General features: G+C 41.2%; 1 long non-coding RNA gene across 1 annotated transcript; it reads left to right on the plus strand.

The window, feature by feature from the left end:
• On the plus strand, positions 1-21,439 carry LOC116183537 (uncharacterized). Its single transcript, XR_004148173.2, has 2 exons — positions 1-160; positions 21,155-21,439. It is a non-coding gene; the product is annotated as an uncharacterized LOC116183537 (long non-coding RNA).
• Positions 21,440-24,506: the final 3,067 nt, after the last annotated feature.

Here is a 24,506-nt window from a genome sequence, read left to right on the forward strand (position 1 = left end):
TTCATACTTGTGGACTGCCAACAAGAGAGCACTGTCCATCCAGAAGAAAAATACTGCCTGCAATCGCTTTCAAGGGCTGAAAGAGGCAAATGTTTACTCACAGGCACAGCTTTTCTGACCATGAATAGTCCCTGTGCTTTCAAAGGGATTAAGCCTGATAGTAAGTATTTGCAGAACCAATTCCTTGATTAGCATGCTCAAATGGTTAATTTTGCTCTTTACAAGCATGTTTGAAGGATGCTGAAGTAGTCTTATGATGGTAGACAGGCTGGTTAGGTCCTAGTTTGGAATTGCATTTCATTTTTTTAAAAAGCTTTGGCAAGAAAATCCCCACTGTCACACTTACTCCAAAGTGTGTATTGTGATGAATGTAGTGATCAGAATGTCACACAGACAAGTACTTCAGTAGAAATGTGCAAATAATCAGATGTGCAAGTAATCAAATTACAATGTTACAAAATCTCATTAAATAATGGGATCTAGAAACTATGGGTTAGATTTATTACTGAAGTGAGGAGATACCGTTCATGGAAATTGTAGGATAATTGAAAAAAATTGTAGGATATGTGGATTTTATAGAAATAAAATTTACATTTTTTTTTCCTGCTTTTCCATCTCCTCTTTATGCAGCCAGCTCCTACTCTGTTTTTGCTCTGTGGTCTTGCTGTCATATTTTCCTGTCTACACCCTTTCCATAACTCAGTGCGGCATTAGATCCAAGAAATTTGCCTGCAACTACGAAATCTGTACTGTTTTTGAGTGCTCCTCTCAGCCAAAAATCAATTCCTCAACTTTGGCTCTTCTTATTTCACCCTACAATTAATCCTTTGTGGGTCACTAGGGAGTTTAGCCACAGAGGATCTCACTTTCTCTCTGGTAAGAGAAAATGCCCTTGAAGGTGCCTTGAGCCTTTTCCAAGGAGCTCGGGGAAGATAAATAACATGTCTGTGCTGCCCACATTGATCAGCTGCAAACTTTGCACCTACTTCTTATCTTCACTTGTCCACAAAGCCTGCCTGTCACTGTGCACATGCAAATGCCGCCTCAATAGCTGGCTCTGTGATTGAGAAATTCAGATATATGTGATAGCTGTACCCATACCTCAGTTTCACCTCTTTCCAAGCATGGTTGATGCCCCTCCACTCCAAAAAGTTGTCGAGACCCCCGCACTGAAGATGTGCTTGGTGTTCAGCACCTGAATCATGAGGAGTTCAGAGCAGAGATGGAGAATTCCTTCCCTTGCCTGGCTGGCGATGTTGTGCCTGAAGACACCAGGACAGGGATGTCCTTCCTAACTGCCTCTTCACTGCTAACCCCCAGGTCCCTTTCCATGGTGCTGCTTTCCAGCATCTCATTCCCCAAGATGTCTGTCTATGTGGAGTTGCCCCATCCCAGGTGAAGAATCTAAAACTTTTCCTTGTTCCGTTCATATGGTTGGTGATTTCTCAGTCCTCTCATTTCTTGAGGTCTCTCTGCAGGGCCTCTCTACCTTCAAGGGAGTCAACAGCTCTTCCCAAATTAATGTAATCTGAAAACTTAGTGTACTAGGGGTATATAAGTGTTTTGCATAGCAAAAACAACTTAGAAAGAGATTATTTGGAGCAATATTCAAAGAATAAGACATGTCCCTCCTGACCAAGAATGCCACAAGCAGCAACATACAATAGATACAATAGAATACTAGACTAGGAGCCCACCGCCTGAGTTCAAATCTTTCTGTTCTTGATCTGCTCAGCAGAGTGAAGAGGTCAGTGTTTCTCTTTGTTTCCCTTCCCACTGAAGTTCTTGGTTTCTCCTTTCTGTGTTTTGACCTTTTTGCCACCTTTGACTTTTATCTCTTTGGAGCCAGACCATCTTTCCCATAAAGTTTTGTAGACTGTGTCTCTGGGTCTTTGTGCGCGACTTCAGACACTGCCGCACTTATAATTTGGCAGGAAGGAAATTAATTTCTTTCTTAGGCAGGGAAATGATCCCAAATATATGTTAACATCTGAAACTTGAATTTCAACAAATGGCTGTTTGCTTCTGTGGCATCTACTTCAGCATGCCATTGATTCACAAGACGTGTACTGGGGACTGGAGCTGTGCACATGCTGCAGACAGCTTTCCTTTGGCTGAAGACTACAGAAAGCTAGAATGGCATTAGCAGCTGCCTGAAGCCCAGGTTACAGCAAAGTATATCATGTTCACATCATCATTACATACCTTGGATTCCACTGTAAGCCTGAAGTCGGGGAGTGAGGAGAACTCTTTGGACCGTAAATACATTAGCTCGGCGTGATGAACTATGTGAGTTTGTCCTTCAGTTAAGGGTAAAGAAGAAAGCACTTTTATTCCACAGTCATATTCTTGAGGCTGCTATAGTGTAAATCAAGACAGGATTTTTTCTCTTGTCACAGAAAACTTGGAGACATTTCTGTCTGTAATATATACTACTGAAATTCTCAATATATGTATATATCTGAAGCAAAGTGTAAATCTTCATTAAGAATCAAACTTAAATAATAATTTATGAGTGTGCTCCCAGCTATGCCTGCAATAATAGTTCTTTATTATTTAATATGCATTTTGTAGAGTACTGGCAATTTTTTTAAAGGGGAATAGAAAAAAATTTCAAGAAACAAGTAAGAGATAATTATTAGAAACGCAGGGAAAAGAGAATTTTGGTTTTTATGATGTTTGGACACTGTGGAGAGGAAATGGAACAAAGACATGGAGGATCAAAGATGAGGAAAAAAAATTCATGATGCTTTTATGAGGGAAGGACTTGGTAGCAAAAGAAATGTTTCACCTTCCCTAATACTGAATTTTTCATATGGCCAAAATGAGCATAAGGAGAATAATAAAGCCAGAGGTAGAAATCCATCTGACTGAGAATGGATCCAAGAGATTCTTCTGTTGTTGTTGTTGTTGTTGTTGTTGAAGTTCAGTACATAGTTGGAAGATACAGATTTTTAAAAATAATGCATATTTTAAAGTAATTGTATGCACAGCTACCAGAAGCAAGTCCAGCATAAACAGAAATGCTTCATTGCTTTCTCTAATAAAGAAAAAAAGGGCATAATATGATGTCACTGATTTAAAATGTCCTCTTTTCTATCTCATTGGCTGTCAAAATCTAACAAACTTATTTGCATTCACTTGTCTCAAAATTTCTGATAATTTTGTCACTTGCAGCCAAGCCTCTGTGCCTTAAAACACAACATTGTCAGATCATCCAATCAAAGTCTTGGCTTCACCATTATCTGTACAAAAATTGAGATTAAATAAACAAATTCTGAAAATAGGGCATTAGGGTGTTTATTTGTACTTGGAAATCATAGTTGTTTTTTATCTTACCAGAAAAATTGCCCCACAAAGCGATTTCTGACCCTTGATTCAGCACACTGCTTCGGCATCATTCCCAATCCCTGTTAATCCTGGGCATAAAAGCCACCCCAGGCTACTGCGTGCTGCTGCAGAGCACTACAGTATGGGTCAAAGGGACAGAGCTTTGACAACCTTTCTTTACTGCCTCTATCAAACAAACATTTTTGAGATGTTGAAAACATTTGAAGCTCATAGAAGACACCCTACCCCCACATGCAGAGTGTTTCCAGTGAGCAGCACGGGGCTGTGCAGGTTTCACCTGTGCATTAGCTCATCCGTGGGCAGTTCCAGCAAGGCTCAGAACACGAGGCCCCTCTAGCAGGGCTTGCAAAAGCTAATCCACAAAATGTTTCTGCTAACTGAGTCATGTGCTTGAACATGTGGAAATTAGAAACTAGCTGAACCTTTTTATCTAATTGCTAAATTGAGTTTTGAGTTTTGTGTATTTCAACTGAAAGTAGCAGAGGGGACCTTCCTACTGCACAATGTAGTTGGACTGTGTGTGGGATGAATGGGCAATTTAAAACAGGTATTTCTTTAGTGCATTTCTCTAATCGAGTATATTGAGTGTATTTCTTTTCTTTAATTCCCATACTGTATTTCTCTTGTATTTATATATGCATAAATGCATAAATATAATATATGTATATATGTATAAATATAAATTTATATATGTATAAATTTATATATGTATTTGTGCATGTTTCAGTGATGTTCAGGCATGAGAATCTTGAGGATATTTTTATACAAATGTATGAGCACACATATTAACAGAATGGAATGTTGGAAAAAAAGGAAATATTAATGGAATTTTTTTTCTGTAAATATAAGTAATTTACAGAAAGATCCTCTGTAAGTGTTATCAGTGTGTGCTACTGCAACTATTGCTATCAAATTAAGTAGGAACACTGCAGTAGCTCCTGAGGGCACTAGTCATAAATCTGTAAAACTGTAAAGTCTGTGATACTTGCTGCAAGAGTATCAGTGGCTCTGGAAAAATGTGTTCTGCTGGGGAATGGGGGAGGCCGCCAGAGCTAGCTGCTTGCTCTTTCTGCTTGATTAGATGCCCAGACCCTGGTGAGTACAGCTGGCCTTGTCAAATGCAACATGCCAAGGCCAAACATGGCTGAGCATGGAGAGCTGTTCTTAACTAGTGAAGTATGGCCCTAGTCCTGCAAGGACTGTCAGCACAAGCTTTCTGAGCTGTACAAGAGTATATGAGTAATGCCCAAGTCATCTAGCAATAGACACAGAGCTGGATTCAACATTTAGGAACCCACATGCAAGTTTTTTATCTGTTGACAAATCTCTAAAATTTGGGCAGGAATTACGGATTAAATGTGGAAACCCTTCTATAACAAAAAAAAAACCAAAAAACAAAAAAAAAACACCAAACAACGTATCCAACCAAACAACAACAACAACAAAAAGGCATTGAATATGCCTTTTTCATATTCAATACCTTTGAATATGGCCTTTGAATATATATGTCTGAAACAGAGCTACCCAGAGTCCTGCCAAAGCGCCTGCTAGGGCTCAAGCTGAAAGATCAGCCCAAGCACAGAGGAAACTACTCAGTGAAGCCCCATGCACTTTCCCAGTGGGTTATCACTGTGCTGCAGCATTATGAACTGTAGACAAAAATACCACCCTGCAGCAAGCATGCGATGAGTGAAGCAGCACAGTTATTGATGCAATCTTGGAAGTGCCAGCAGTGCCTGAGGTTTTCCTTTTGGTTTCTCTGTGCAGAATCCAGGTTTGAGAGATCGTGACATTTAATTCTGGAACTCCCCCAGTGATATTCATGCACTTCCCTAAAGTGGATATTGCACATACTGAAACAAGTGTCTGTGCTTCACTGATCATTCTGTGGGAAAATGTGTCTGATAAAAAAGTTTAGTTCCTTTTTCCCCTTCAATTTCTTCTGTTTGTACCAATTTTGCGTAAACAAAATCCCAAACACCATATTCCCTTGAAAATATTTTCACCCCAATCAGACCTTAAATTTCTACTCCTGGCCCCTGATTCCTGTTCAAACGTTCTATGAGGAAAGTATCTAAAGCGCTGAAAATCAGACCACGGAACACCGGCAGTTTTCACAGCTGGTTTTGCAGCTCTGGGCTGCGTCCTTTCCGCACTCACGAAAACACGCTCTATCCTGTTTTATTGTGGCGACGCTGCTGCAGGCTGTGCGCTTCGGGGAAATGCTGCCCGGAGCTGGCAGGAGTCCGGCGGGATAACCCCGTCCCTGCCAGGCCGCGCTGACCGCGCCGGTCCTCGGGCTCTTCACGGCAGCCTGCTCCCGATACCTCCTCACTAGGGAGGAGCAAGGAGGAGCAAATCCAGCTTCATGCCTGCTGGAGTATGAAGCCTGTCACTGATTTATTAAAATAATATGGATATTCATCTAGTACCGATATCCAACTGTGATGGACAAAAGCTCTCTAACAGTTTAAAGTTAGAAAGTGTATGTTTATTCGACGCCAGGCAGCATGCAGGATAGCTCCCAAATGCACACCGAAGCTTCCAAGTGATTACAGAGCCCTTTTATCCATACAAGTATTGAATACCCAAAATCCAAACACATGTTCATAATTTTGGTACATCCCATTCCTTACTTCACAAGCTAATCATTTCAAGAGCTATTAAGCATGCACAGTTTGTTCCTTGAAGTGGGTCGGTGTCCCTTTCATGGGAAGGTGTCCCAAAATGAGGAAGTAAATGAAGTCAAAATGAGGAAGTAAATGAAGTCTTCCTTGTTCTGACCTTTCTACCTTTTCAATGCAAATATGGCAAATGAACTCTTGGTAGAACTCCCATTCCTTGTCTTCAATTGGTTTCAGAACAGAGGAGGCCCAGAATTGTCTTATGTTCCTAAAAGCTATTTGTCAGTTTCTATATTCTTCATTATAAACCCAGCTAACTAAACATTGTGCTGACAAGCAATCAATTATTAATTAACTACTAACTCTTAACTTCATCAAGGCCTACTCATTTATTTTCATTAACTCTAATAAGGCTTATCTCTATCTAAAATCTTAGCTCCTCTAAAATCTCTAAATGCCTTAAAATTTACGTTTCATCACAGCTCTCTGTGGTTACTTTGCATCGGCGCAGAGCTGTTTCTGTAAATAAGCAGCCTGAAAATACTCAGTTACAAACTCCCATCCGTGCAGAGCTATGACCGGATTTGCAAAAATGTGTTGAAAAAAGAGATGAACATTTTCAAGATTACTGCTGCTGAAAATGAATCATCTATACATGAAAATTATGAAAATACAAAAAATGGTACATTAACATACATCTAAAGAAGAACTGGATAACAATTATATAAATGCCAAGTCTCTACCGAGATCTAAAATGTAATTACAGGCTTCGTTTTCTGACAGATGAAAGAGACAATTTTACAGAAATTTGGTTCTGTCTATGCCTGAAAGATACTGAATTACTGAATAAAACGTTTCTTTCTTTTTTTCTTTTGTTTTTGGTCCTGCTACACTGCTTCTACTAATCAGTAAAAATCCATATTTTTTTCATAATGTCTTTAGTAATACAGTTGCTACTTGGAGAAGTATGGCAATAAAATGATATTTTAACCTTGCTGACTAGGTAAAATTAAAATATGGGTATGGTACAATAATTCAGGTTATTGCAAGTATAATGAGAAATTTTCTTATGGTGTTTTAAAATTTTAACTCTTTCTTTGTTTAAGTTATGTCTTTATGGTAAAGGCCTACTAAATTTCTTTGCTACCACTGCCTTGAGCCTTGTGACTTTGAGCCCAGTGTAAGGGAATTTATTTTGAAAGTAAGACTGAAGACAGTCACATCACTTAAAATGTTTTCTTGAAGGCTTTATATACAACTTTTAAGGGTTAGTTTCCTCCTTCATGAGCAAGTGAGGGTGACAGAACAGGATTTCAGTCTTCAAATAAATGTAATCAGTCCTCAGGACTTGTCACTAAACTTAAGATTTTCCTGTGGATTTTCAGCCTTCTAGGTGTCCTTCTGTCTGGGCATTCTAGCTGTCCCCTCCTCATGTGAACTACTAGGCTGGTGATCACTAGAATTTTAATTTGATTATTGTATTCTATGCTGCATTTTGGTTTCTTTTGTGATAGATACAGCAAAAAATGTGTCAGTCCAGGTTTTACATGAAGCAGCAATTAGCCATTCCCAGGTTGGCATTAAATGGCTGTGTGGGCTGGATTCCTGAACCACTTGAGAAGTGTGCTGGTGCCTGATGTTTAAAATGTATTTATGTATAGCTTCGCTGAGTGTGATGAAGCTCAAATGAACTAGAGCACTAAGTGGCATTTCTGAAGCAGTATGGATGCTGCCAGGTCTGAGGATGTAGTGTGACAACAAGGTACCCAAATTAGAGGCAAACAAGGTCACAACTAGAAAACAAGCCAGCGCTGCAACCGAATGAACCCCCATCCTGCCCTGGCTTGGCTCCAGCCCTGACTGCAGGAGATCAGGCAGGAGCAGGAGAAGTGTGGGACAAGGCAATGTGGCAGAGGTCAGCAAGAGGCTCAGGGCAAAGAGGCAGCATGAAGGTGCAGAGGAGGGTGTGGAGACAGAGGTGTGACAGTGATGGAGCCTGAGTTTAAAATCTTAGAGGCTTTTCAGAGAAATGAAACCTGTTGGTGAATCTCCAGGAGTACTTGGTGAGCTCTGCATGGACTGTCTGGCTTCATCTTCTCTGTTCATCAAAACCAGGATTGGGTTATTTTGAAAATCTGTCCATGCTGCACTGGGATGGGGTTTTCTGATCAGCAAAAATATGCTTTGATAATTAATCTGATCAGATGGAGAAAGGCAGAAGGTAGTGAAATCTGAGAGATAAAATGGAAAGGCAAATCTGCTCAGGAATGGGGCTAATCTGACAGTCCACCTGGACAGTGGACTTAAACCTGGAAGGAAAGGCTGTAATCCTAAAATTATCTTGGTACATTCGCAAAAAGGGGTCACACAGCTGGGGCTGGTCATCACCTTGACTAGCAGCTCTGCTTCTTCATTAGGTGCTTTTAAAAATAAATAATTCATTCTAAACCCTCTCCTAATATATTAGGAAACAGTGCTGGAAACTTTTCAGCATCATTTTATCCTGTTGTGGAAGCACATAGTAACCAACTACTAATAAGACATTAGTTTGAGCCTCCTCTGACAAAGGCATCTTTGTACCTCTCAATAGAGAACTTTTGAACACCTTACTATCTTTTTTTTCATGGTATCAGGCTAGAATTTGCATTTTTAAAAACTAACTTAAAAATTAACTTTATTCCCTTGAAGTACGTATCTGTTTTAATTACACACTGACAGGTCTTAGTTGTCTTATAGATTGTCCTTTAAATCTGGATTACATCTGTGGCCAGAATGATCCTCTGAAGGCTGAATTCCACAGTTCCCTGTTTGTGCCACACAACCTTTACCATTATAGGGGTTTGCTGATATTCATTAGAAGCTCTGTGATTTCTCTAAAGTCATGCTAAACTATTCCAACCCAGTGAATATGCCATTGCTAGAGGTGCAACCTTGACACACTGAACAGGATCTTAATATAAATGACATACTTGTGCCTGAGAATGTCTAGGGCAACATGCTGCCCTGAGTTTCATGTTTACATCAGATATGATAAAAGGATTTTCCTTTGCACTTTAAGGGAAATTTATTTTGAGCCTTATACTTTTAGATTGTTCTCAATGCAGAAGAGACTGTGGGAAGGATTTAAGAAATATACAAATCTGTTCAATAATATTTCATTTGGTTTTAATATCTGCCTTTTATGACATGTAAAAATCCTATATTTTTGTTTTATAAGTCACACTCTCTGTGTAAGAGGTGAAAAGCACCTGTAGCACGTTGCAAGACCATTCTGTCTGTACAGTTGGCTGTTTCCAAAGGAGAAAAATCACCACAGCAAGTCTTGGGCTGCCTTTACCTCTACACACTTTGGGACTCTAAGCCTTGGTAAGTGCAGTGGGGTGAGAATAAGACTTTTGTGCGAGATAGTGCTTTGGCCAAGTATCTGTCCCACATAGAAATAGGAACACAGCTGGAAGGTGTGTTTTGGAAAAGATTTGTGCATGCAATAAGACATGCACATAGGGCAGCATGTCATTATGACTTTCTAACTCCTAAAGAAGCTTTTCCTGCCCTTTTGTAAATTTGCATATGAGTGGTGTATGTTTTCTAAGCTGAGGCATAACAAGACAAAGCAATCCCTGGGTGATTTTTTTTCCTGGTTTTGTAGGGAACTTCTGTCTGCTTGTTCATCTCTCTCTCAGTTCTCATGGGCTTCTGGAGCTGTGTATCAGATTTTATTGAAATTAGCCAGAATTTGGTTTGTTAAATGTAAATTTAACAGATTATTCCAGTCTCACCATATTTCTGCAGTACCTGGAGTTTATGCCATTTAATTTGACTTGAGACTTCCTCAGTTTCTTTCTTTGTCTTGCACAGATGTGAAGACTTGACTGGTAGTGCTGTTCTGCAGAAAAGATGCTGATATGTGCTGGGGAGACAAATGGGGAGATCTTTGTTAGAAGAAATGGACTTGGTATGTGCCCACAGCTAAACCTGCTTAGAGCTGAAGTGCTCTTGTGCAATATAAGGCAGCACTTTGATTCTGGCCTCTGTAGTTCAAGAATTGTCTGAACCACAGACACACAACAAGAGTCAAGTCAGAGTGGAAACCTTGATGCTGATCAGCCATTTATTCTTGTTAGCTTTCTAGAGCACAGGTGGCTTTTTTTCAGCTTAAAATGATGAGATTAATATAGATTCTTTGGTTTCATTTTTCAACCAGCAAAAGAGCAATATATTTACCTTGAAGGAAGAAAATATATTGGTTGTGAAAAATACTCACTGGAGAGTTTTGGAAAAAGAAAACACTGTTGCTTCTTGTTCTTTTATTAAAGGTGGTAAAGCAAATGCTTCCTTGCTTCCCTGTCACCAAAAACAATGGGTTTACCTCTAATTTGAAGCACTATACTTATGCAGAATGTTCTCAGCTAATCCATCCAGCTACCAGGAAGTAATTTCATGAGGCTTGGATGCTATTGGAGTTGAACATGTAGTTTATTTGCATCTGCATGATATATGTGCACTTTTGTTTAACTCTGACATATAAAATAAACTGTCTTGGAAAGTGTGATTAATTGAAAGAGATATCAGCAATCAGACTTTTAGAAAGGTCTCCTACAATGGAACTACACCATAGCTGTTTCCCCAAAATGGAACCCCAAAATTTTCAACCTAAAAGAATTGAGTTTTAGATGTCTCAAAGATATTTTGCTTTCACAGCCTTGCAAAACTTCATCAGGGAGGCAGATGAAAATAAGCACTCCCCACAGAAAGGCAGATTGTACTGTGAAAGCAAATGTGTTAGTGAGTACCAGGGAGCTCACACGAGGGAGGAGAGAGCTGCAGGAAATGTTTCAATCACTGCCTGCGCCTTATTACACACATAATAACCCAGTCAAGAACACAAAGCCCTCTGAAATCAACCTTCATATCATCTGTCATTTAAAAACTCTTCATTTGTCAGACATACCTGGATCCCTGCTCACAGGCCAGGGAAGCTGAAGCATCCTCTGGAGCAGAGATGTGTTTTTGTGTTGCATTCTGCAGGCACACATGGAGCACCTGCTCTGTGAGCAGCAGGCAGTGATGACAGGCTGCCCAGGGACCAGCAGCTGCTGTGCAAACACAGCAGGTCTCCTGCATTTTCAGCCTTGTGTCCCCCTTCCTCATCATGTTTTTCCATGGGGTTTCAGCACTACCACAGTCAGTTATGTCCAAATATTTTCAAGCTACCTGAGAATTATTTTAGATCTCCAGGTGATGCTGGAAGCAATTTGATGAATTTCCTTTCCCAGCAGCTGGCCAGCAGTTTGCTGTTGAGAGAGAAAATGCCAGGCAATGACTCCTCTTTCTAATCTGCTGTGCAGCTTTGAGAATTGGAGCTTTCTGTCCTCCCCTGAAGACATTCCCCCAGGTCCCAGTCTCCCTCTTTCCTCCAGCATCAGGACCCATCACTGTAGTCACTGGGAGCTTTGCCCCTTCCCTACTGCCCTCTGCCCCATGGGGTTTTGTCTCTGGCCCCAAAAATGGGCATGCAGAGGATGTGCACCTTTCCAACTCTTCTCAGACAATGCTAAATAATGATTGGGATCATTGTGAATTAATTTCAACCTGTGAGCAGTCCATAATTTGGGTAGAGTTATCTGGGCAAGGACCACAGGCACCTTGAGTTGCAGATCATAATACTGTGCAAGTTCATCTGTTCACCTCCACTCCTCTATCCCTCTGTGTGTTTGTGTTTCAGGGTAGAGGCATATCAATATGAAAAACCCCACAAACTGTAGAAGGGAGAAGGGTTGGTCAAATGCATCACTGGGATGGAGGGGGAAGCCAAAAGAGCACTAGCTGATTCACACACAAATCAGCAGAGTCCACTATCACCCAGCCAGATTACTGAATTATCTATCCTGAACCTGGACAGTTTCCAAATTCTACATTGCAGATTCAGCCTATCTAATTAAATGTGTTTCAGAGGCTTGCCTCGCTGCATGCCTTTATTTTGCAAAAAATGTAGGAAAAGAGGCAGCTACCATGCACACCAGAAATCCTGATTCTGCTGTACTTGGGAAGGTTGTATAACCCTGGCTGACAATTAGTTAATAGATACCTCTATTAAATAGAAAAGCCAAGAAAATATTCAAGGCAAGGTGTTTGTCATCTCTGTTTGAGACTTGGCTGCAGATGCCATGTAAGATTGCAGTTACTTCTAGTTACCCCTTTCAGGGAACAGCTCCATGTCCCTCAAAGCCAGGCAGGGGTCCCCTAAGGCAGAATGTTCCTGGAAATTGCTTTAGCTCCTTTCTCATACACCCACCCCTCAACAGAAGCAATTATCAGAATATCTTGCGTCAAAAGGCTTTAAGAGCAGGTCACAACTGCTGTAAATATTCTGTACGGGTCTTACAGCACAAGCAAGTGCTCTCACCTGCCATGGGCTATTCTCAGAACCATGTTAGAGTGGGACACTTTGACAGTCCTTTTCCCAAGGCTGGGAAGGCTTGGGCAGACCTCTGTCCTGCCTTAGCCAGCTGAGCCTGCAAGCTGTGTAATGGCTTGCTCCCTGCAGATCTTCAGCAAAGCCCATGGATGTCCCTTGAACATATCCTGTGCTTCCACCAGCAGCAACCTGTACAGAACCCCTCTTTTGCACTTCTGCATCACCCCTTTACACAGAAATGGGGCTGCTAAAATGTATTCTGAGGAGAGAAATATTCCATAGTTGTGGTCTCCCAGGAGAAAATGCATGTCCTTTAAATATAAAAGCAGATTTATTACAGGAGAAAAAAATGCAGGGTGCATTTTGTCACTATGTTTTTATTGCTTTCTGATCCAGAGGGAAAATATTTTATTACAGCAGCAGTTGCCAAGTCAATTGTTGTGTCTCAGCCATCCCCATGGAGGGGGCAGCATGTCACCTGGTTGTGGGCACACAGTCTAAGGGGAACGAGAGCCTTTTATAATCACATATCACGAGTTTTATACAGTTTAATACAGCTCAGGTTTTCAGTGGTTATTTACAGGCTGGTTTATGACCTGTTGTGACATTGCTCTGGATTTACTCCAGTTTTTAGTAGACAGGACCTCACATGTTTCACTTTCTTTTTAATTGTCAACCACAAGGTCTGAAAAAGCACTGAAGGTGGACTCACAAATTATCAGAGCATGGCCTGTGATGGGAAAAGACTTGTCATCCCTTCCTCATTGCCTTGGAAAGAAATCCTGGTCATTCAATTATTGTATCCTCTCAGATTTCAGGATGTATTCACCAGGATTTCTGGCAAATGTTGTGTGCCAGAAATGTTCCTGCTTAGCAATGTAGCAGTAGGTACAGGCATTTGCTGGAGCTTTATTGTGTGCCTTCTTATTTATGACCTTGTCCTCATGCTCAGCACTGGAAATTCTCTCTCTGACTCTTCCATACATCAGCCTGAAACAAGTACTTTAAAAATGTCTGATCTAATTTCTGTTAGCACAGCCTGGCTCTGCAAGAATAAACCTCTTCCATTCCCAGATACTACAGAGTATAGGGCCAGGGCCTCCTGGCAGGTCCCCAAACATCCAGGTTTAGGATTTGTTGCCTTAGTTTGTTATTTCTTAGCACAAGCATTCTGGATGCACCCCCATTGCTTCAGCACTGTTTCTGCACTCACATCTGTGCACCTGCAGCAGGTGAGCTTGTTCCAGGGAATGAGGCACTTCAGTGCCTTTCCTCTGAGCTGGGGGCATGGAGGGACAAGGACAGCTATGTCCTGCTAAGCATCCTGCAGCCTCCACAGCCGTGCTACTCCTGTTCTTGCCTTTGATGAGGCCCCAGCAGCAGCAGTAGCAATGATATTGTGGTTTTAGAGGGTCCATAGCTTGTCTGGATGAACTGAGGACAGAAATGCTGTGATGCTACCAGAAAGCCATTCCCCCACCATCCTGAGGCTTCAGTTTACTAAGCCCAGAATTTATAAGTGTTGCTTTGTAGTTCTCTCTCCACTTTATTGAAAAAAAAATCCCAGACTGTTTTCTTAAACTTAATAATGAATGAAAGTGAAAGCACTAAGATTAAGTAGGGTCTCCTCAATTTCTCTGGAAATCTCCTCTGCATGAACCAGGAGAATAACTGAGAATTTGTTTTTATCCAACTTCTTTTAAGACTAGAGTTTGCTCAGTATATATTGCTCTGTAGTGAATATGCCTGCTTATGACCAGATATTTCCTTTCCCCCTCTGCTGCTTTCTATAAAAGCAGAGTCTAATCCTATCCTACTAAAGAAAAAAGTTATCCTTGCCCCTGGAGTACAGGCTTTATTCTGGGCTGAGATAAGTGGGCTGGAGAGAGCCTTTTGTGAGGAGAGGAAAGGTACAGACAACACTTTTGGCAATATCAGTATCAGAACTGCTAGTATCCAAGTTTGTTTAATTCTCTAGTCTTTTCTTTTGGTTTTAAAATCACACAGATCACACAGGGGGATCCTAGATGATGGGTTCCATTTGGGGAAATAATCAGCTATTGCTTAAAGTAGGCATGATTACACAGTATTCCAGCAGGTACCTGTTTGGAAAAAATGGTGTTTGTAAGTGCATATACCCAAACCACATGAGTGCAGAGTCTGGGAGTCAGGGCAGGAAGGGAAGGAGCTCATGGTTGGTTGGACCTTCTGGCTGTAATAGTCACTTCAAGTCCTGTTTGCTCATTAATTGACAAAAGGGAGAAGAGCCTGAGGAAAAAGTTGAAGTATCCCATCAAGGTACTGGGAACCACAACATTCAAAGAAGTCCTGTGGTCCATAGTGCTGGGAGCAGCTCCTGGTTTGGGCTGGAAAGAACAGTGGGATGAACAGAGAGCATGGCTGCTGACCAGGGAAGAGACTCCTGCCCTTTCTGATTAATTTTAACATTCTGTTCCGAATATTAGAAAGTACATTTGCAGCAGATGTTTCATGGGGAGAAACCTCTTTAATCCCTTCCTTCAGGCTAAATAGCTTTACAAAATCCTCCCCATGGCTTTGAAAACACAGTAAAAATAACAGCTGAGCTAAAGATGATAACTAATCTTGCTGTATGTATTCAATCACAAAATGGATGGCCAGTAATATGTCACATGTAAGGGCTTTTTTTCTGAGATATGTTATGAGTTGCACTTCTAAAATCTCCTGATACAAATAAAGAAATTATATTATTGATTATGTGCTCGGGTCATCAAGCATCAACCACTTTTAACAAGAACAAGATGAACATAGGGTCTACCAGGATAAATTATATGACGGATGACAGAAGATTGACTAAATGTAATTTAAGCATCAAAATATTACTCCATAAGAATAGAAATAAATTTACTTCCACATTCCAAATTATATATTCATATTGGGATCTATTTTGGATGAATCCTTCAATCACTGGAAGCAACAATATTAGAGTTAGACCAACACTGAGGAGTTTGGAAGATTCCAGCTCTGAAAACTGTTAGAAGACTAACATGAGAGATATTATTAACACTTTTTAGTTATCTTGTCGTACTGCCTGGGGATCTAAATCAGGAATTTGAACTTCCTTTGAGCTGGGCATCATGCATAAATTAAAGCAGATCTCTTTAAATTAATATAAAATACTATGTTTAGAAACTGTTACATATTAAGAAATATGGTTGGTTTGTGCCTCCATCTACATCTGTGCCACTCAGAACTAGTAACTCTTTAAATAGGGATTTTTTTAGCTGCAAAATCAGCAGCAGAACACTACATCAGCATCAAAATTGTTTTTAAAGTTAGATTATTTTAAAAAAGGAAGTCTGGCTTTTCCTTTTATTTCATTGAGCTTTGCTGCTCTGTGTGGGTCAGTGGCCAGCCTGTTGGAGCAAATAGTCCTTGATCTTGCAGAAGCCAGTCTGGGAAGAAAATGAAGGCTCAAGCCTTGGTTGGAGAGAGCATGTTAAGTGGAGCCAAAACCTGTTGGCACAGCTGTTAATTATAATTTTAATTTCTGAGTTTTCAGACGGTCAAAGCCTTTGTGTGATGTGTCTGCTAACATTGCCGGTCTTTTGCAGAATCTTCACTTTTCTCCAAGCCTCAAATTTCTCCATATGCCCCAAAATGTTTGCTTTCAAGATTTCCCAGGCTGGACTAGGAAGACAGAGTCTGCTTCTGTCCAGTGCAAGAGGCTAGAACTGGTTGCAGAACAATACAGACATCACTGTTAGTCCTTTGGCTGCTGGTTCATTGCATTTCTTTTCCTGTGGCCAATGGAAATTAATACATCTGGTTTTATTTGGACAACAGTGAAGGGTTTGGTTCCTTCCTGCACTGAAAGAGTAAATTCAGGCTTGGTTTAATGCCCTGAGAGGTGATTTCTGTATATCCCCCTTCCTGCCCCCTGCCATCCTTTCCCCATGCTCTCTGTAAGAGTACTTTTTAGTCTTCCCACATCATCTTCTGCTGTCTCCCTGGGGGCTGCTGTGATTCCCAGCCCAGTTGAGACTGTCCCACCCCAGCAGAGGCAGAAGAGCACTCGATGGCACAGGAGAGCACGGAGGGGAGAACAGCGGTTCCAGCTCTGGTAGTGGAGGGTGGATAATGACAAGGGTGAGGCAGAATCTCTTTGTGGAACAGGAGGGCAAAGGGCATGGGCAATCTGGCTGTTTGAGGGACAAAAACAAAGCTAAAATTATTTTGCTAAGTACTTCAATGCTTCTCAGAAGACCAGATAAATCAGTGCAGGGTAGGCATACTCTAGATAATCCAAAATTTTTGGCAGCCATTCTAATGGGGTATTGCAGACTTAGGCACTGCCATGAGCAAAGCAGAACACTAGAAGAGGTCTAAAAGAAAGGTAGACATGGTCTCTGCTTCTTCCCTCAAGGAGATGCAGTAAAAATGTATTTCTTTATCATTCAAAATTTCAGCTATAACTACAGTCATAGGAATTTGTTTCCTTCATTTTATGTTGCTTCTCCCATTGTCTTTCTCTTTTCTTTTCCTCTGTAACTCCGATCTATTGTTTTTGCTTGAGGTCCAGAGCTGATGACTTGTTTGCTTTCATTGTCAAGTATTGCTTTCTGTTTCACTACTGTTATCCTTCACTTGTACTTTGAAACAAAGGCACTATGCAAACAGAGAACAAGCCATGTCCTATAGCAAAGCATTTGAGGATCTTTTGTGTGTTATCATCAATTGTCTTTTATCACCCCATATTGTTGACAAACTGTGAAACTTAGTACTCTTTGCTATGGGGACCCAGCATTTTTATTCCAAATCACATTAAGGGCTTTTCCAACCAAAAATCTTAATCCCCACACCTTTATGCCAAGGTCCAAAGTTTGATGACCAGCTATCAGCATTCCTGTAGCCAGGCAGGAGGAGGGTCACCACTTCTGGTCCAAGTACAGCTGACTTTTGATGCTGTTTGGAAAGATCATGTGGCTATGAATTGTGACACATTTACCAGGTCCATACTTCTGTTTTTCTTTTCATGTTCTTTTCTAGATGTGCTTCAGTACTATGTACATTTTCAGAGTTAAAAAATATCTTTCAAAATATTTTTATTTTTATTTTACAACACTATATGAAGCCCTAGTCTTTAACAGATAATAATTTTTTAATTTTTAAAAATTTGAAATCTAAAAAAACTTTTAAAACCAAAATACAATAATAGTAAAATGTATATACCACAGGATGGTAAAATATACCAATAACTGGTTTATTTTAATTTGAAGATTATTTCTTCCAAGAACAGGTAGATTTAGAAGAAAGGGTGAGGTCATACCAGCATCTACAGAGTGCAGCAGCTAGTGACCACCATTAAAATCTTTATGTTATAGATGACCTCCTGGAGTTAGAGGTGGGACAGTTGCTGAGTCTCAGTCCAGCCATGGGGCCAGTTTACAGCAGCCTTGCAGAGTGTTTGTGATTCTACAGCTCTGTTTCTTCTACTGCTCTCTGTGAGATGGTTCTGCCTGTGCTGGTTCTGCAGGAAACGTTTCCAAGCTCAGTTAATGTGAAAGCCCAGAGATGCTCTCATCTCTGTGAGGCAAAGTATTAATGTGGCCAAACTTCTGCTTTGCAATAGTAAAAAGCTATGTAAACCTACCTCCTCTTACTGGCATCCTGTCTGGACTCAGACCTCGTATGTGAGGTGGGTGGTGGGGGTGGCTCCTTTCTCCCCTTCCTGTCCAGGGTTGGCAGCCTCACTCAGCTTTTTCTGAAGCACGTGGTTGTCACTACCTGCATGTTGCTGTCAGCAGCTCTGCTCCTAATCCTCAGAGAACTGGTCCAGAGCCTCCCTGTATCTCTCTAAAAAGCCTTTCCCCAGCTTTCCTGGTTACCTAAAACATTCCTGTGGAAGAAAACTTAATCCAAAAGCATAATTGTGGGAGGAGACAGAGCCAAATGGACCCTGGACTTGCTTGGCACCACACTTCCCAAAATAAAGATTAAACAGCTATTTAGTACTGTTGAACTGTCTCTTGAAGAGCCTTCATTTCCTAATTAAAGGTGTCAGGAAAATAAAATTATTTTTCCTTCTGCCGTCATTAGCGCTGAACTCTGCAGAGGACAGGCTGCCCATGGAGAGATCCTTAGCTCATGCTTCTGTGCACAATATCCTTCAGAAAGAAGGTTAACATTGCTTCACTTTTATTGCTCTAAAACTGAGAGGGCTGCAAAACCCAGCCTAAATCACAGCTTTGTTGTATCTGAACCCTTTTGCAAACCAACCCATTAAATAAAGTAATTTTGCATAGCCTGAGCAAATTGGAATCACACATTGCTTATATTCAGCTCATTCTCTGCGGGCTGAAAGACTGAGCTGCCATGCAGCAGGGTGGGACTCAGCAGAAAGGACTACGTTGTACAGGCTGGACTGTGAGCCAAAATAGCAGCCGCCTCTGTCGAGAAGAGGACAGCTCATTTGCTTGTCTTTGGGGGACTTTGCAGGACAGAAATGCTTTGGTTTGTAATTTACAGAGTAAACCACAGAGTGGCTTTCTGCTGAAAGGCTCCTTCATATTAGGCATGGAAGAAAATAGGAAGGAACAGAAGGAAAGCATGAAAAGCAGGGAAGAACAAGGATATAGGGGGAATGCCCTGTTCTGCAGGTCTGCCTCACCCCACTCCACTGCCTTTGGCCTTTTGCTGTGTTCCCTGCCTCTCCAGCTCACAGAGCTGAGGTGTAGTGCCTGAGCCTGTGTGCAGGGCCAGGCTGTCAGCGAGGATCTGCTGCTGCCTCAGCACGAGGGAGAGCCAGCAGAATCTCCCCATGGAAAGATCCAGCACCTGGATTTGCAGGAGTTGCACTTATCCCTGCCAAAACCAGACTAAAAAGAACCTACCCCTGAAATGATGGCTGGAGGCACTACCAACCTAAGGAGTGTGTGTCTTTCAGCATGCTTGTGAATCTGGAAGGTAAGGTGGCACAAGGCTGGGCACCCAGCTACATGTTCAGATCAAACATTCAAGCATCAGCCCCAAGCTGGCTCTGGAAGGTGTTTTCCAGCACCCTAAAACTGCAGCCTGGGCTTTTCCCTTTCTCCTAGCCCCAGTCCTAGGCTGAGTCCCAGGCTGAGCCTTAGGCAAGGCACACATGTTCACCACCAACTAGAGAGCCCTCCAAGATAAGCCTAGCATCATCTCTGCCTTGCTTGGGATTTTTATTTCTTTTAGATCCTTTCCAGTTCCCCTACAACTGCAACTCTGGGTTTTTTCTTTCTCTCATCCATTTCATTTGGGAAGTCAGTGACAGGAAGGATGAAGTTGGTTTTCTCATGGAAAATTAAAAATTCATTTCAGACAGTCCTCTTTGCACCTGCAGAAAGAACAACAGAGGGCACTGGGTCTTTGACGTTCTGCAGATTTTACTGTTCAGTATTTTAAACATATTAACTTGGCACTGACAGATAGAAATTCTCACAGAGAGTATGGGGAGACTGAGCACAGGTGGGAAAGTTAATTCAGAAACACAAAATTGACTTTTGTGATGTATTGGTGGCTTCCAGAACATCTCTATCTGAAACTGCTTGGTCAAAGCATCACAGACTTAAATTACAGAGAAGAGTTTGGCAATGGGGAGAAAGGAAGGAGTTATAATCACTACAACAAGGATTTTGCAGGCTAAGGGAAATAAATACATGGACATTAAAATGATTCCAAAGCAAACCCACAATCCTAGGTCTTCGAACCTTCATCAGGTTTAAACCGTTTTAAACCCTTCATCAGGTTTAAACCCATGGCTAAAACTATAGCAGGGACCTGCAGGTTGCTTCAGTCTCTGTGTTCACATACTTTCCTCCTGGAAAGGAAGTTTCTGGCTCCCAGAGCATACCTCTGCTCATCTTTCTTATTAATATATTTTCAGGAACCTTTTGTTCTTTCTGAAGGCAACAGTCAATAGTTACCTAATACTACAGAGACCCACTTCTTCTTGTCATGAAACAAAAGAAAATACTATTGGCAGTTGCATATAAATAGAAAGTTATAAAATCAGGAGGAAAAGAAAATAAGTACATTTATTTGGATACAATGGAAAACTTTAAAAGACAAACTCAAACTCATGTATAAAATATTCTGGTGCCTAGTCCTGCAGTATCACATAGTGTATGCACCTATTGATCACCTGCTGGAGAATAGCAGAGCTGTATTCTCAAAAAAATGGAATTTTCTCTCCTTTCATGCAATGAACAGTTTCCAGAATTGAGCTGTGACCCACAGGTTTTGAGGCTGGCACAGGATTAAGAAAAAATTATTGACTAGGAAGAAAAAAGAAAGGAATTTTTCTGGGGAAGAAAATAGCCTGTAAAAGCGGTACAAAAGCATAGTCAATTAGCTGCTGGAATGACTAATTTCTAGGTGGGTGGATCTGAGCAGACTGCAGAAACCTGTGTTAAGCCCCAAGGCTCTGCTCCCAGCATGTGGGAGAAGTACCTCAGCAAGGGACCCAAAAGCATGAGCTCTGCTGGGGAGCTTTGTGACACAGGCAACAGGGCATGGCCCAGAGGAGGCCAGGCAAGCTCTCCTGGGCTGCAGTCATGAACCTTTTTTAGCAAAATAGAGACCTCAATCATTCCCTCCTGGAGTCAGCTTTTAATTTTTATTTAAAAGCTTCTCTGAGGGCTGTGAAGCAGGAAATGGTTAAGGTTAAGGCAGGGAGATGTAAGGCAGGGGAGATGTACCAGCAGGACTCTCTCTGCTGGTGGTGGGCTGAGCATCACCTGCTGTTTCACAGGGCAGGAGGAGGAGACACTCCCTCAGAGAAGAAGATGAGGGTAAGAAGGAGGAGGAGGAGGAGAAGGAGGAGAAGAAAATGATGGAGGAGATGCTCCCTGTCATCCTCTGCTGTCACCTTTTCAGCCTGTTGCAGAGAACGTTGTCCAAGAGAGAGGACCAGAGCAGTGACCATGCTCCTACTGTTCAATGGTTTGGGAACTCGCCTGTCAAGAAACATCTTTTCAACTATGCCAGGTCTGTGTTTTGCATTCAAGAGTCTGTATTAAATGACTAAAATACAGAATGTGCTCTTACTTTGTCTCTGGGACACAGACACCTGCAGGATTGGCCATGTACTCCATTTGCCAGAGACATGTGCTGCTTCTCCTGCAGCCTTTCCCAGGCTCCCAGCCCCACGAGCACCTGCCACGATGGTGGGAGTCACTGTCAGGTGCCATGGGCTTCCTGCTGTTTGGTGCACGCAGCTGGCGTGGGTGGGTTTCACTCAAGGAAAGATTTGAACACAATTTCCCAGCTCTTACAGGAGCATTTCACAGTGAGGCTGTTACATAAAAGACAGGTAATATCTCCTCCTCCTCCCCTGCCCACCTTCTGTAAGGAAACCAGCAGCTAAAATGTATTTTAAGAAAAGCTTGATCTTGACACTCCGGGTCAAGTGTTGAAAGTGCACATTGCTAGTGTAGGATGCTCAGAGGATTTGGGGAAAGAAATCTTCCTGTTTTCAGTCCCAAACTGGGATTGCTGGGGAGATTTACAGTGTACTTAACTGGATGAGGTTTTTTTCAAATTTTTCCTTGAACTTTATGGTAAAATAACAAGGAATATTCCCAGCCAAAATGGCAGCATAAGTGTCCACAAGTGACTTAAGTGTTAGGTAATAACATTATGCCTGTTTTCTCTTGTATGCACACTCAAATATCAGATTTCAAGATGTCATTTTAAAAATTGAAGAGTGTTGATAGTAGCCCACTAGATTTCAAAATGGCAACTACAGGTACTGGAATATTTTAATCCGTAGAATTGATCTGATGTTAATATAAATTTATATTTTTTTCTGTATTACAAAAATATCTATTGGCTGATTTGCTGCTTAGCTGACTTTCTCACCTCTGCCTTTAATACTTGCTTAATTTGGAACTCATCACATCACAAATGATGATTTCCCATATTATCATTTGCTGGAAATATATTTTCCCATCTATTTTTTCCTTTCAGATAGCTAGGTCAAATGTGCACAAGCCACAGCTGTTAGTTTATATATTCCAAGTTGCCTTTTATGTTATTTTCCTTTCCCCTACAGCTGCCTATACAGTTTCTTAAATTATCTCATCGTACATAAGATGTTGAGGCCTAAAAGTTGAAATTAAATTGAAGGTTTAAAACCAGGTCTACCGTCTCTGTAGCTTGAACTTTGAGTTACAAAAGTTTACTGAGGGAAGGAAATACACAGTATATTCTGTGTAAACTGTAGGTTCATAGTGAAAATCAATAATACTGGGAAAGAAAATTAATGGATTGAAAGATACTGAAGTGACTCTGTTCAGATGCTTTTAGGTTAAATAATATATTCTGAAAAGTCACTTTTGTTCTATGGTAAGGTGGGAGCTATATGTTAATTTCTTTTATTCCTGGATCATTTTCTCTCTGAGGTGTCATCAAGTTGAGTTTTCAGTACTACATTGAAATGAATATTCATCACAGAGTTACAGCTTTTGAAAAACCTGTAGGGAAAAAGAAAAAAGCCCTGAACCCCTCTTCTTCCCCCTCTTCATGCAGCTCTGAACAGGCACAGCTCCCTTGGGTTAACAAAGCAGGACACAGCATCCATGTGCTTCTGGGCAGGGCTTTGAGCTCTCCAGGTGTCCCCTCATGTGGGACCAAGAGGTCAAGACAAACGTAAGAGTTTTGAGGGTTGGGGCTGCAGGAACAATGAGAACAGTGAGGGACAGCCCTGGTGCTCCCCAAGGAGACAAAGGTACTTGGGCTCATCATGGTCAGCCAGAACCCCTCTGGCAAGGTGGAGCAGTTACCAAGCAGCTTTGGGCTGCTGCAACCAGGACTGCTGTGAGCAGTCCTCCAGCACTGAAAAAAATTACAGATTTTCAGGAAAATGGACAAAATGGCATTAATGGGTGAATGAAGTGGTGTGGGTATTGGACTGGGGGCAGGAAGTTTATGAAATAAGAGTGAAATGTGGGGTATGTCACTGCTCTCACTGGTCAATAATGTGGTTTTAAAGATCTGATTGATAAAATGGAGTAACAAGGTGAATTCCTTAGCTCATAAGACAGGTAGAGCTTTTCACCAACCTTCTCTTTAAAAGCTGTGTTTTAAAAGCAATTTCAATGCTATGAAGAACAATGCCATGTCAATGCTGTGGAGAACAATGCTGCAATAAATTGCACAGGAGGTTTGCAATTTACAAGTGAGAGGAAACACTTCCACAAGGATGAGATTGGGATGGTGCAGCTAAATCCTTCCAAAAGCTCAAGAGATGGAGCCTCTGCCTGGCCCTTAGCTCCTGCTGCTTCCACTGCAATCAGTAAATGCCCTTGATGAGACATATGGTATTTGTCCAGAAATAAAGTTGACATTTTATTGACATGTTATGAACACTTCTGATTTATTTTTTCTAATTTTAACATAGTTTCTTTTAATTCTGTATTGATACATGCACTTTTGGGCTCAATGAGCAATGAAAAGGCTGCATTTAGTGCCACATAGTGGTAAAAACCAAAAAAATTCAGTGAGGCTGGATATTCTGAAGCAATGCAGAACATTAGGTGTTAATGCTAAACTTGTAAAAATAAAAATACATTTCAAAAAAAATAGGATATACCGATCAATTTGTGATATGCATTACCAAGATTTGATGTCTGAGGATGGTTTATACCACTCACTAGACAAATGTGCAATATAGGAATTTTTTGACTCTGTATTTAGAATTAGCTTTCTTTGCAATAAGCAGAATATTTTGCTCGTTTTTAGCTTGACAAAATGGTGAGGGATGTGATAATGGAATCAGCCCTTGCAAGTGGCACAGCAGCCACAGGGCAGAGCCAGCCTGGATTAGAGCTGTAAAGACGTCTCAAAAAATGGCAAATAATATGGAGCAGTCTCTGAAGAAAAGGCTAACTTGGGATCTCTGGACTGGGAAGACTTTTGCACATTCTGGTGATTAATGGTTTTCTTGCTCAGGTAATGCAGAAAAGTATTACTGTTGTCAGTAACACAGGTAATGGTAGTTCTGCAAGTGTAATGGATGTGTTGCAATTCATCTCCAGCCATCCAGCCCCAGACCAAGCTAGATGAAACAAAACCTGTAATGGTTAAATCAGGCTGAAAGAAAC

This window comes from Lonchura striata, chromosome 4 (assembly GCF_046129695.1).
Source record: "Lonchura striata isolate bLonStr1 chromosome 4, bLonStr1.mat, whole genome shotgun sequence".
NCBI classification, from domain to species: domain Eukaryota; kingdom Metazoa; phylum Chordata; class Aves; order Passeriformes; family Estrildidae; genus Lonchura; species Lonchura striata.